This window comes from Hemitrygon akajei, chromosome 7, assembly GCF_048418815.1.
Source record: "Hemitrygon akajei chromosome 7, sHemAka1.3, whole genome shotgun sequence".
NCBI lineage: Eukaryota > Metazoa > Chordata > Chondrichthyes > Myliobatiformes > Dasyatidae > Hemitrygon > Hemitrygon akajei.
Genome location: NC_133130.1, coordinates 15961607 through 15976548, shown reverse-complemented (window position 1 = coordinate 15976548; position 14942 = coordinate 15961607). Strand labels below are relative to the sequence as shown.

The 14942-nt window shown below is 42.5% G+C and overlaps 1 protein-coding gene across 2 annotated transcripts in view; it reads left to right on the top strand.

The window, feature by feature from the left end:
* aig1 (androgen-induced 1 (H. sapiens)) overlaps positions 1 to 14942 on the top strand; it is a 229551-nt gene that overhangs the window by 198212 nt on the left and 16397 nt on the right. The window lies entirely within an intron of this gene.

Below are 14942 nucleotides of genomic sequence, written 5' to 3'. Positions count from 1 at the left end.
GAGGAGCATTGCATCGACAGTAACCTGTCGCTGAAACTGCTTCTCTGTCTCTGGATGGTGCTATGTAGAGGATGTTCAGGGTTTTCCATAATTGACCGTAGCCTACTCAGCGCCCTTCGCTCAGCTACCGATGTTAAACTCTCCAGTACTTTGCCCACGACAGAGCCCGCCTTCCTTATCAGCTTATTAAGACGTGAGGCGTCCTTCTTCTTAATGCTTCCTTCCCAACACGCCACCACAAAGAAGAGGGCGCTCTCAACAACTGACCTATAGAACATCATCAGCATCTCACTGCAGACATTGAATGACGCCAACCTTCTAAGGAAGTACAGTCGATACATGTACTGTATTGTTTTAATATCTCTTATTACAACTTGTAGTAATTAGTTTTATGTCTTGCATGGTACTGTTTTCACAAAATAGCGAATTTTACGACTTATCTCTGTGATAATAAAGGTGATGCTGATTTTACCACGTAGAATGTTTCTTTAAATACAACATATTACAGGGCGAAACTCCCCTCACATTTGCACTCATCCGAGCTGTACAAAAAGACAACCGAACAGAGTTGCCACAAAACACTTATTACATTTGTGTCTCTGACGGAGGGTGAGAAGCCAAAGGAGTCACAGCACGTAGCTCATGTTGGACCACAACAGCACTAAAGAGATGAAATTGGGAGACAAAGAAACCTGGCTGTTGATGATCTCCTGAACATACTGTACAGGGCGCCTTTCAGTCAGACAGACTTTTGTGCCATAGTCAATCATCCACCTGTGAGGATGTTTCTGCACCACTGGCTTCACACTTTGTGCTCATTACTATTTCACACAGAGACACAGTGGATTGCAGTTGAGACCATGTTTAGTTTTAGGCTAAGTCTTGACGTTAAATGGACAGAGAATGTACACTCAGTAGCCACTGTATTAGATGCATCCTGTACCTAATAAAGAGGACACTGGGTGTATGTTCATGGTTTTCTGCTGCTGTAGCCCATTCACTTCAAGGATCAACATGTTGTGAATTCAGAGATGCTCTTCTGCACACTGCAGTCATGATCTATGGTTATTTGAGCTACTGACACCTTCTTGTCAGTTTGAACCAGTCTGACCATTGTCCTCTGATCCCTCTCATTAGCAAGGCATTTTTTGGCCACAGAACTGCTGCTCACAGGTTTTTTTTGGGGTTTCTTCCACCATTCTCTGTAAACTCTAGAAACTGTTATCATGAAAGTCCCAAGAGATCAGCAGTTTCTGAGATACTCAAACCACCCTGTCTGGCACCATACTCATTGCATGGTCAAGGTCATTTCAATCAGATTTCCCCATTTTGATGCTTAATCTGGATAACAACTGAACCTTTTGAACATGTCTGCATGCTTTGATGCATTGAGTTGCTGACACATAATTGGCTGATTAGATATCTGCATTAGCGAGCAGGTGAACAGGTGTACCTAATAAAGTGGCCACTGAGTGTAGAACATAGAACTGTACCACACAGTACAGACCCTTCGGTCCATAAATTTGTGCTGACCTTTTAACCTATTCCAATATGAATCTAACCTACCTTCACATTCTTCGATCCCATGAATGAAGAAATTCTTCCAGAGTACCATTGTGATGTAGTAAAACATTCGTATCTCCACCTTTTCGTGAGGATTGTGAAAAGGAGAATCTGCTGAGACAACAGTTATCAGAGGAAGTGTCAAATATCTGTGGCATGCTGGGACAAGTTCTCTAGATTAGGGACCACACACTGTTCAGACTTCCAACCTGGTACCCACGTCAAGCATTTTCTCTCTCTTCTCCCCTTCCTTTGGGCAGAAGATACAAAACCCTAACAGGTACTGCCCAGCTCTTGGACCCGCATGCCTGACAAAGCATCCATGTATCCATCATTTAAAACCTGAGCAGTACTGTACAAAAGTCTCAAGAACATATATATAACTAGGGTGCCTAAGACCTTTGCACAATATTGTACTTGTCAACATGGAGCAGAGAGTGAGTTTGTAAATCTGGTGGGAGCAAAGGATGTTGGAAATGGTGATGGTGGAGCGCCGCAGGAGGGGTGTGGGACAAGTGGCAGAGAAGATGTGCCAGGGGCAGGAGGTGACGCAGGAGCAGACACACCCGGCTGAGACACCAAGCAAGGTCATTTGATTCCAAACAATTGGTTTATTGATCATTACAGAATGTCTCTCTGGAGCTTCCCACTCCCTCCTCTCTCCTTTCCCCACTTCCAAACCATAATTCCCCTTTCCCTGCCCCTTTCTCAGTCCACAATAGAGAACCATATCAGAATCAGGTTTATTGTTACTCACATATGTCATAATTTTGTTTTTTTGCAGCAGCAGCACAGTGCAATAGATAGAATTACTACAGTACCATCTTAAACTTTCCAGCAAGTATACGTATGTACCTAAGACTTTTGTACAGTATTGTATATATACAGTATATAGAAAATATATAAAATACTATAAATTACAATAAGAAATATATATTTCACAACATATGCCAATGATATTAAACCAGATTCTGATTCTAGTTCTGACAGTTTCTTTGTTATAAGAATATTGAATAATTCTCTGGTACAGGCATTCCCAAACCGTGGTCCACGGATCCCTTATTTAATGGGATTGGTCCATGGAACCCCTGCCCGACTATGATAATATGGCTCCTTGGCCTAACCATCTACGTCATTATGCTCTTGCACCTTATTGTTTGCCCATGCTGCATTTTCTCTGTAGCACTTTTTTCTATGGTCTATTATTGTCTTGCCTTGTACTACCTCAATGCACTTATGGAATCACCAGTGTCAAGGATAGCTTCTCTCCCACTGTTATTGGACTCTTCATCTTGTGCAAGAAGATGAACCTTTGGCCTCACAGTCTACCTCAGTGGTTTGGAAGATGTCGGAGTCGGTTATTAAGGATGAGGTCTCAGGGCACTTGGAGTACATGATAAAATAGGCTATAGTCAGCATGGTTTCCTCAAGGTATAATCTTGCCTGACAAATCCGTTGGAATTCTTTGAAGAAATAACAAGCAGGATAGACAAAGGAGAACAGGTGGATGTTGTGTACTTCAATTTTCAGAAGGCCTTTGCCAAGGTGTCATACATGAGGCTACCTAACAAGCTATGAGACCATGGTATTACAGGAAAGGTTCTAGCATGGATAAAGCAGAGACCGATTGGCAGGAGGTAAAGTGTGGAAATAAAGGGAACCTTTTCTGCCTGGGCGCTGGTGACTAGTGGCGTTCCAAAGGGATCCCTATTGGGACCAATTCATTTTATGTTATTTGAATGATGGAATTGATGGTTTGTTGAAAAGTTTGGAGACAATATGAAGATAGCTGGAGGGTAGGTAGTTATGAGGAAGTAAAGAGGCTACAGAAGGACTTAGACAGATTAGGAGGATGGGCAAAGAAATAGTGGATGGAATACAGCATTAGGAAATGTATGGTCATACACTTTGGTAGAGGAAATGAAGGTGTTGACTATTTTCTAAACGGAGAGAAAATATTTTAAAAAACTGAAGTGCAAGTGGACTTGGGAGTCCTTGTGCAGGATCCTCTGAAAGTTGATTTGCAAGTTGAGTCTGTGGTAAGGAAGGCAAATGTGATGTTAGCATTCATTTCAAGAGGACAAGAATATAAAAGCAAGTGACATTGAAACTTTATAAAGCGCTGGTGAGGCCTTACTTGGATTATTGTGTGCAGGTTTGGGCCCCTTATCTTAGAAAGGATGTGCTGAAACTGGAGAGGATTCAGAAGTGGTTGATGAAAATGATTCCAGGATTGAATATCATATGAAGAGTGTTTGATGGTTCTGGATTTGTATTAAGTAGAATTCAGAAGTATGAGCAGTGACCTCATTGAAACCAATCAAATGGTGAAAGGCCTTGATAGAGTGGATGTGGAGAGGATGTTTCCTATGATGGGAGAGTCTAAGACCAGAGGACACAGCCTCAGAATAGAGGGGCAACCTTTTAGAATGGAGATGAAAAGAAATTTCTTTCACCAGAGAGTGGTGAATCTGTAGAATTATTTGTCACAGGCAGCCATCGAGGCCAAGTCTTTATATATATATATATATATATATAGAAGGCAGAGGTTGATAGATTCTGGACTGGTCAGGGCATGAAGCAATACGGGGAGAAGGCAGGAAGGCAGGAGACTGGAGATATAGGCTTCTCTTATATCTTATGGCCTTATGGTGTTAAAACTAAGGGTTGTAGATTTAGAGTGGGAAGAGAAAGATTTAACAAATTAAATCTCATGTGGTTTCACTTATCACCTGTCAGCTTACATTACCCCACCTTCCTATTCTAGCTTCTTCATTCTTCTTTCTAGTTCTGATGAAGGGTTGCAGCCTGTTTATTCCCCACATAGATATTGCCAACTGCTGAGCTCCTCGGGCATTTTGTGTGTGTTGCTTATGATTTCCAGCTTCCGCAGAATCCCTTAAGCTTAACATTTTAAAAGGGACCTGACAGCCAGCTGTTACACACTGATGATGGTGGTGAGTGAATGGAATGAGACTGCCAGAGGAAGGGGCTGAAGCTGGTGCAATAGTATCAGTTAAGAGGGACTTGGTTAGGTACATGCAGGGGTAGGGCTTAAAGGGACATACGCAGGATATTGGGACTAGCTGGGTGGACACCATGGTCGGCATGGACCAGTTGGGCTGAAGGGCCTGTATCCATGCTGTATAGCTCCCTGACTCTATAACACTTCTTATCTGTTTTGACCTACCATCCACCAATCACTTTCTCCCAACCTCTGTACCCCTTCCCCTCCATCCAACTCCATCTGCCCATCATCCCCCACCCCACATGGTTCCACCTATTGCCTGCCAGCCCTTGTCTCGCCTCCTCTCTCTCTACTTTTTCGACCATCAATTGCCCCTCCTCACTCTCGGACCTGATGCAGGGTCTGGCCCTGAAATCTGAAAATATTGCATTTCTTCATCTCCCTGTAAATTCTTGCAAGAAAACAAATCTCAAGGTGGTATATTGTAACATATATGTACTTTAATAATAAATTTTATTTTGACTTTGACATCAACCTCATTGAAAACTATTGAATATTGTAAGGTCTGGATAGAGTGGATGTGGGGAGAATGTTTCCTGTAGTGGGGGAATCTGGAACCAGAGGGCACAGCTTTAGGAGAGAGGGACATCCATTTTGAACAGAGGTGAAGTGTGCTGAATCTGTTGAACTTGTTGCCACAGATGACTGTGGAAGTGAAGTCATTGAGGGTATTTAAAGAAGAGGTTGATAGGTTCTTGATTAGTAAAGGTATCAAAGGTCATGGAGAGAAGGCAGGAGAATGGGGTTGAGAGAGACAATAAGTCAGCCATGCATAACAGAATGGTGCAACAGATTTGATGGACTGAATGGCCTATTTCTGCTCCTATATCTTATGGTCTAACCCCTCTGCCTCTGCAGTTGCCAAAATGTTCCAACGGTCTGTGTTGCTACTCTCCACAGTGCTCTCTATTAATTCACATCACTGTTACTGCTATAACTAAAGGCCAAAAGCAAATCTGTGGATCGTGGGAGGAAAATGCACCTCTGTGTACAGAAAGGCAAAATGATATCTTTGTTTTTATAAACCAACGCCTCAGGGACGTCAGAGTGAGCAGTGGCTTAGCACACACCTACAGCATCAGGGACAAATCAATCAAATGGCGATGAGATCTCGCGCAGAACCCACCACCGCTCTTACGCACCTTCAACAAATATCACTCTCTAATGAGGTTGAGTCACTTTCTGTAATATTATTATTGTGGGAGACTGCAGTGATGAGCGTACAACTGCACACAGGGGTATTAGCTGATTTGTCTGTCAGCGTACAGTGAAGAGAATTAGAACATTGGACCCATAAGACACAAGAACAGAATTTGACCATTCAGTCTATCGAGTCTGCTCCGCCGTTCCATCATGGCTGATTTATTATCCCTCTCAACCCCATTCTCCTGCCTTCTCCCCATAACTTTTGATGCCTTGGCTAATCAAGAACCTAACAACCTCCATTTTAAACATACCCAATGATTTGGACTCCACAGCCATCTGTGGCAATGGACACCCTCTGGCTAAAGAAATTCCTCCTCATCTCTGTTCTAAAGCACAGAACAATACTGGTTTATTGATATTGGTTTATTATTGTCACGTGTACTGAGTTACAGTGCAAATCTTGCCTTGCATTCTGTTCATACAGATCAGATCATTACACAGTGCATTGAGGTAGAACAAGCTAAAACAATAAAATGCTGAATAATATCAAGTTATTATAATAATAACAAGTTATTATAATTGAATAATAATGCTGAGTCACTTTAAAGACTGCAGCTCATGTTCTCAGTATTTGCTTATTTATTATTATCATTTGTATTTGCACAATTTGTCTTCTGCACATTGGTTACGTGTCAATCTTTGTGTGCAACTTTTCATTGATTCTATTGTATTTCTTTTTTCTACTACAAATGTCTGCAAAAAAAAAAGATTCCCAGGGTAGTATATGGTGTCATATACGTACTTTGATAATAAATTTACTTTGAACTTTGAATAAAGTGCAAAACTTAAAGAAAAAAGTGCAGTGGAAGTAAATGTTAACGTGCAAGATTATTGCAAGGTAGATGGTGAGGCCAGCAGTCCAGCTTATTGTACAGTAGGTCTGTTCAGGAGTCTGATAACAGTGCGATAAGAACTGTTCTTGAGCCTGGTGGTACATGGGCTCAAGCTTTTGTATGTTCTACCCAATGGTAGAGAATGTCCAGGATAGGAGTGATTTCTGATTATGCTGGCTTCGTTACTATGGTAGCAAAAAGTGCAGAGTCCATGGAGAGGAGGCTGGTTTCTGTGATGTCCACATCTGTCTGAAATTTTTCACTGTAAGCCAAATCAAACTGGTAAATTGGCTTATTATTGTCACATACTGAGGTGTAGTGAAAAACTTGTCGTGCATACTACTCATGCAAATCAATTCACTACGCAGTGCATTGAGGTAGAACAAGGGAAAACAAAACCAGAATGCAGAATAAAGTGTGACAGCTGCAGAGAAAACACCGTGCAGGCAGACAGTAAAGTATAAGGTGATAACAAGTTAGATAGTAAGGTAGGGAGTCCAACTTATCAGACTAGGGAATCATTAAATAATCCTACAACAGTGGGGCAAAGCTGTCGTTGAGCCTGATGGAACGTGCTTTAAAGATTTTTGTATCTTCTGCCCGATGTGAGAGCGAAGAAGAGAGACGGTCCAGCATAATTTTGATTATGCTGTCTGATTTATTAAGTCAGCGAGAAGTGTAGACAAAGTCCATGGAGGAGAAGCTGTTTTCCATGATATGCTCAGCTGTATCCACAAACCGTTGCAGTTTCTCGTCGACAAGGGCAAGAGCAGTTACCACACCAAGCTGTGATGCATCCAGCTAGGATGCACTCTATGGTGCATCAATAAAACCTGATGAGTGTCAGAAGGACCATGTTCAATTTCTTCAGAGTCCTGAGGAAGTAGAGGTGCTGGTGTGCTTTCTTGGTCATGACACGAAACACTGGTTGTACATATCCAACCAGTCTGTCAGCAATATGGGTGACCCCTAACTACCTACTTAAATAACCAGCTTAGGGGCAATTAGTGATGTCATAGACTTATAGACTCTATGATGGAAATTAAACACTAGAAATTAGAAGCAATGACCACAAGAGTATGCTCTTGGTACTAGTTCCTTGGGTGTATGTATTCTGGCCAGGTAGACTAACGCACAGAGGGCACTGTGATGGGAGGACTGAGTACTTCCTTGTACAGAGGTAGACCAGGTATGGCATAGATATTCAGAACTTTGTAGGGGACTAACGTTGGAATGATGTGCAAGGCAGTGATGTTGATCAGGGATGGGGAGACTATTGATAAGATAAAGGAACTAAAAAGAATTTGCCTACTAACAGGACTCCTAAGGTTCTTTCTTTCAATTTTCCTACCTCTCAGCTTCAATTCAACAATATTTTCAGAGCATACACTCAGTGGCCACTTTATTAGGTACACCTGTATACCTGATTGTTAATGCAAGAGAAAGTGTTTGAGAAGCTAAATGGACTAAGGATAGATAAGTCTCCCGGACCGGATGAAGTGCATCCACAGGTTCTGAAGGAGGTGGCTTTGGAGATTGTGGAGGCATTGGAAATAATCTTTCAGGAATCAGTAGACTCTGGCACAGTTCCGGAAGACTGGAAGGTCACAAATGTAGTTCCGTTGTTTAAGAAAGGGGGGAGGCAGCAAAAAGAAAATTACAGACCTATTAGTCTGACATTGGTAGTTGGAAAATATTGGAGTCGATCCTCAAGGATGAGATTTTGAAATACCTTGAGGTGCATGACAAAATAGGCCCAAGCCAACATGGTTTCATAAAGGGAAGATCCTGCCTCACCAACCTATTGGAATTTTTTGAGGTAATCTCGAATAAGATTGACAAGGGAGAGGCTATGGATGTTGTGTATTTGGATTTTCAAAAAGCCTTTGATAAGGTGCCGCATAAGAGGCTGCTTAATAAGGTGAGGGCCTATGGAATTACAGGAAGGATATTGGAATGGGTGGAGCATTGGCTGATAGGCAGAAAGCAAGGAGTGGGAATACAGGGATCCTATTCTAGATGGTTGCCGGTTACTAGTGGTGTTCTGCAGGGGTCAGTGTTGGGGCCGCTTCTTTTTACACTGTATATCGATGATTTAGATTATGGATTAAATAGTTTTGTGGCTAAGTTTGCAGATGATACCAAGATAGGTGAAGGAGCAGGAAGTGTTGAAGAAATGGAAAGGTTGTAGAGAGACTTGGTCAGTTTAGGAGAGTGGGCAAAGAAATGGCAGATGAGATACAACGTTGAGAAATGTACGGTTGTACATTTTGGAAGAAGAAACAATCGGGCAGATTATTATTTAGATGGGGAGAAAATTCAAAAATCGGAAGTGCAAAGGGACTTGGGGGTCCAAGTGCAGGATACCCTAAAGGTTAACCATCAGGTTGGATCGGCAGTAAGGAAAGAGAATGCTATGTTGGCATTCATTTCAAGAGGAATAGTGTATAAGAGTAAGGAGGTGTTGATGAGGCTCTACGGGGAACTGGTGAGACCCCATTTGGAATACTGTGTGCAGTTTTGGGGCCCCTATCTTAGAAAGGATGTGCTGATGTTGGAGAGAGTTCAGAGAAGACTCACGAGGATGATTCATGGAATGCAGGGACTAACATATGAGGAGCGTTTGTTGGCTCTTGGATTGTATTCAATAGACAATAGACAATAGGTGCAGAGGTAGACCATTTGGCCCTTCGAGCCTGCACCGCCATTTTGAGATCATGGCTGATCATCTACTATCAATACCCGGTTCCTGCCTTGTCTCCATATCCCTTGATTTCCCTATCCATAAGATACCTATCTAGCTCCTTCTTGAAAGCATCCAAAGAATTGACCTCCACTGCCTTCTGAGGCAGTGCATTCCAGACCCCCACAACTCTCTGGGAGAAGAAGTTTTTCCTTAACTCTGTTCTAAATGACCTACCCCTTATTCTCAAACCATGCCCTCTGGTACTGGACTCTCCCAGCATCTGGAACATATTTCCTGCCTCTATCTTGTCCAATCCCTTAATAATCTTATATGTTGCAATCAGATCCCCCTCTCAATCTCCTTAATTCCAGCGTGTACAAGCCCAGTCTCTCTAACCTCTCTGCGTAAGACAGTCCTGACATCCCAGGAATTAACCTTGTGAATCTACGCTGCACCTCCTCTTCAGCCAGGATGTCCTTCCTTAACCCTGGAGACCAAAACTGTACACAATACTCCAGGTGTGGTCTCACCAGGGCTCTGTACAAATGCAAGAGGATTTTCTTGCTCTTGTACTCAATTCCCTTTGTAATAAAGGCCAACATTCCATTAGCCTTCTTCACTGCCTGCTGCACTTGCTCATTCACCTTCAGTGACTGATGAACAAGGACTCCTAGATCTCTTTGTATTTCTCCCTTACCTAACTCTACACCGCTCAGATAATAATCTGCCTTCCTGTTCTTACTCCCAAAGTGGATAACCTCACACTTATTCACATTAAACATCATCTGCCAAGTATATGCCCACTCACCCAGCCTATCCAAATCACCCTGAATTCTCCTAACATCCTCATCACATGTCACACTGCCACCCAGCTTAGTATCATCAGCAAACTTGCTGATGTTATTCTCAATGCCATCATCTAAATTGCTGACGTAAATCGTAAACAGCTGTGGTCCCAATACCGAGCCCTGTGGCGCCCCACTAGTCACCACCTGCCATTCCGAGAAACACCCTTTCACCGCTACCCTTTGCTTTCTATCTGCCAACCAGTTTTCTATCCATGTCAATGTCTTCCCCCCAATGCCATGAGCTTTGATTTTACCCACCAATCTCCTATGTGGGACCTTATCAAATGCCTTCTGAAAATCGAGGTACATTACATCCACTGGACCTCCCTTGTCTAACTTCCTGGTTACATCCTCGAAAAACTCCAATAGATTAGTCAAGCATGATTTACCCTTGGTAAATCCATGCTGGCTCGGCCCAATCCTATCACTGCTATCTAGATATGCCACTATTTCATCTTTAATAATGGACTCTAGCATTTTCCCCACTACTGATGTTAGGCTGACAGGTCGATAGTTCTCTGTTTTCTCCCTCCCTCCTTTCTTAAAAAGTGGGATAACATTAGCCATTCTCCAATCCTCAGGAACTGATCCTGAATCTAAGGAACATTGGAAAATGATTACCAATGCATCCGCAATTTCCAGGGCCACCTCCTTTAGTACCCTAGGATGCAGACCATCTGGACCTGGGGATTTGTCAGCCTTCAGTCCCATCAGTCTACTCATCACCATTTCCTTCCTAATGTCAATCTGTTTCATTTCCTCTATTACCCTATGTCCTTGGCCCATCCATACATCTGGGAGATTGCTTGTGTCTTCCTTAGTGAAGACAGATCTAAAGTACTTATTAAATTCTTCTGCCATTTCTCTGTTTCCCATAACAATTTCACCCAATTCATTCTTCAAGGGCCCATCATTGTTCTTAACTATCCTCTTACTCTTCACATACCTAAAAAAGCTTTTGCTATCCTCCTTTATATTTCTGGCTAGCTTGCGATCGTACCTCATTTTTTCTCCCCGTATTGCCTTTTTAGTTAAGTTCTGTTGTTCCTTAAAAATTTCCCAATCATCTGTCCTCCCACTCACCTTAGCTCTGTCATACTTCCTTTTTTTTAATGCTATGCAATCTCTGACTTCCTTTGTCAACCACTGTGGCCCCTTTCCCCTCTTTGAATCCTTCCTTCTCAGGGGGGATGAACTGATTTTGCACCTTGTGCATTATTCCCAAGAATACCTGCCATTGCTGTTCCACTGTCTTTTCTGCTAGGATATCCGTCCAGTTAACTTTGGCCAGCTCCTCCCTCATGGCTCCATAGTCTCCATAGTATTCATTAGAGTATAGAAGAATGAGAGGGGATCTCATAGAAACATTTCAAATGTTGAAAGGGTTGCACAGAGTAGATGTGGAAAGGCTGTTTCCCTTGGTGGGTGAGTCCAGGACAAGAGGCCACAGTCTTAGAATTAGAGGGTACCCATTTAAAACAGATGAGGAGAAAGTTTTTTAGCCAGAGGGTCATGGATTTATGGAATTCGTTGCCACATACAGCTGTATAGGCCCAATCATTGAGGGTTTTTAAGGAGGAGATTGACAGGTATCTAATTAGTCAGGGTATCAAGGGATATGGGAAAAAAGCCGGAAATTGGATCTAGACAGGAGAATAGTTTAGCTCATGGTGGAGTGGCAAAGCAGACTTGATGGGCTGAATGGCCTACTTCTGCTCCTTTGTCTTGTGATCTTGTGAAGTATTGAATCAGCCAATCGTGTGGCAGCAACTCAATGCGTAAAACATGCAGATATGGTCAAGAGGTTCAGTTGTTCATTAGAATGGGACAGCAATGCGATCTAAGTGATTTCGATCATGGAATGATTGTTGGTGTCAGATGGGGTGGTTTGAGTATCTCAGAAATGGCTGACCTCCTGCGATTTTTACACACAACAGTCTCTAGAGTTCACAGAGAATGATGCAAAAAAAAAAAAACAAGCTATATCTGGTGAGTGGCATTGCTGTGAGTGGAACGCCTTGTTAATGAGGGAGGCTAGAGGAGAATTGCCAGACTGGTTCATGCCAACAGGCATGTAACAGTAACTCAAATAACCATGCATTACAACAGGGATGTGAAGAAGAGCATTTCTCAATGCACAACACATCGAACCTTGAAGTGGATGGGCTACAGCAGCAAAAGACCACAAACATATGCTCTGTGGCTATTTTATTAGGAACAGGAGGCAACTAATAAAGTGGCCAATGAGTGTATGTTCAAGAATTCTTTCAACTTCAATGGGATACTTCTCATGGGTTAATAATAATTAATCTCCAGAAATAAATCTTTATTTTCTGGGGTCTCTAAAGCAATGTCAGGGAGATTGCCATCATTAATGTACAACTGTGGATAAAATGCATTTTATTCAGGTCAGTCAGGGCAAGTCCAGTCTGTTCCTCCATCTTGGCAGCCACTTCAGAGTGGATTTGCCAGTCTTGTGTTGTGCCAATGCTTTCAGGTGCAATTGCTATCTGGGAGACTTTCTGACTTCTTTTTGTCAAGGTAAATTGCAATTTGTGGTTCCCTCTTTGGTTGCCCAGTTATAGGAAAAGCGTCATTAAGCTGCAGAGAGTAGAAAGATTAACAAGAGTATTGAAAGGACTCGAAAGCCCAAATTTTAAAGTTTTTTATCTAGAGATAGAGTACAAAGTAGGCCCTTCCACCCTTTCGAGCCGTGCTGCCCAACAACACCTGATTTAAACCGAGGGCAATTTACAATGACCAATTAACCTACTATCTGGTACATTTTTGCACAGTGAGAGGAAACTGGAGCACCCAGAGAAATCCCATGGATTCCACGGGGAGAATGCCAGGATTGAACTCTGGACTCCGATGCCTTGAGCTGTAATAGTGTTGCGTTAACTGCTACGCTACCATGATGAATTATAGGGAGAGTCGGGAGTATTGTACATAGAACATAAAACATTGGAGATTTGATAGAGCGATTCAAAATGATGAGGGGTATAGATCAGGTGGCAGGGTGGAGGTACGTCTCTACCAAAGGAGATGATAGGCTAACCTGCAGGTCACCCTTGAGAAGGTGTAACATCTGCTTAGTCCCTGATCAGGGTCATGTGGTGAGAGTGTGAGAAGTGCTGCCAGTGGAAGTTGTGGATTGATTTCAATTTCAACATTCAAGAGAAGTTTGGATAGGTACATGGATGGGTATGGAGGGCTGTGGTCTGAGTGCAGGTTGATGGGACAAGGCAGTTCAGCATGGACTAGATGGGCCAAAGAGCCTGTTTCTGTGTTGTATTTTTCTATAACTCCCTGACTCTATAACATAGAAAATAGAACATACAATATAGAACATAGAGCTGTACAACACAGTACAAGTCCTACGGCACATGATACTGTCCTGATCCTTTAATCTACTCTAAGATCAATCTAACCATACCCCTACACAGCTCTATTTTTTCTTTGATCCATGTGCCTATCTAAGAATTTCTTAGATGCCCCTGATGTATCTGCCTCTACCACAATCTCTGGCAGGGCATTGCACGCACTTACCACTCACTGTGTAAAAAAATACACTTCTGACATCCCCTGATATTTTCCTCCAATCACCTTAAAATCATGCCATCTTGTCTTAGCCACTTTTGCCCTGGGGAAAAAATCACTGGCTGTCCACTTGATTTATGTCTGATATCATCTCTATGTTATTGCCTCTCATTCTGCTTCATTCCAACGAGAAAAGTTCTAGCTTGCACAACCTATTTTATAAGATATGCTCTCTAATCCAGGCAGCATCCCAGTAAATCTCCTCTACGTCCTTTCTAAATCTTCTACATCCATCCTATAATGATGTGACCAGACCTGAACACTATAGTCAAAGTGTGGTCTGACCAGGTTTTATAAACACTATCTTGCAGCCCTTGAACTCAATTCTCCCTGCTCTTGACTAATGAAAGTCAACACATGATACGCCTTCTTGACATCTCTGGTTAGTGAGACCAGGCGACGGGGAAGGTGAGTGTCTGAGGAAGGTACAAAGCTTGGCGCGATAGGTATAAGAGGTAAAGGTCCGAAGATGAGGGAGGAGAGTGGACCTTGGGAGAAAGGGAAGGAGGAAGGGAACCAGAAGAAGATGATAAGCAGGTGAGGGGAATAGAAGGGGTGAAAGGGGAAGCAGATTAGGGAAGGAAGAAGTGAGAAGGAGGGAGGGGTGAGAAACAAGCAGAAGTTAGGGAAAGCGATGTTCATGCCATTAGGTCAGAGGCTACCCAGACAGAATATAAAGTCTTGCTCCTCCAGAGTGAGTGTGGCCTCATTTTGGCAGTAGAGGAGGCCATGTTGGAAAGCGAATGGTAAATCAAATTGAAATGGATGGACACCTGGAAATCTGCCTTTTTTAAAATCAGAGACTTGCATAGGGGAGGAGTACCAAAAGGACAGAGATTTAAAGCAAGAGTGAGGAGGTTTCAATCCTTGGAGGGATATCTTTGAGGGGTACATTTTTCACTCATAGAATAATTGCTATCAAGTTTATTGTCATCTGACAATACATATATACAATCAAATGAAACAACATTCCTGCAGACCAAGTTCACCCACACAACATATATTATACACAATACAAAAACCAAAATATAATACTATAAATAAATTAATTCAAGATGCATATAGTAATACGCAGCATATGTAAATGGTCATCATCATAGCTTGTCACACCAGACAGCCAGCCACTCTAGTGTTGTTTGGTTGATGTTGAGCAGGTCAGTGTCAGCTCAATCAGGTGA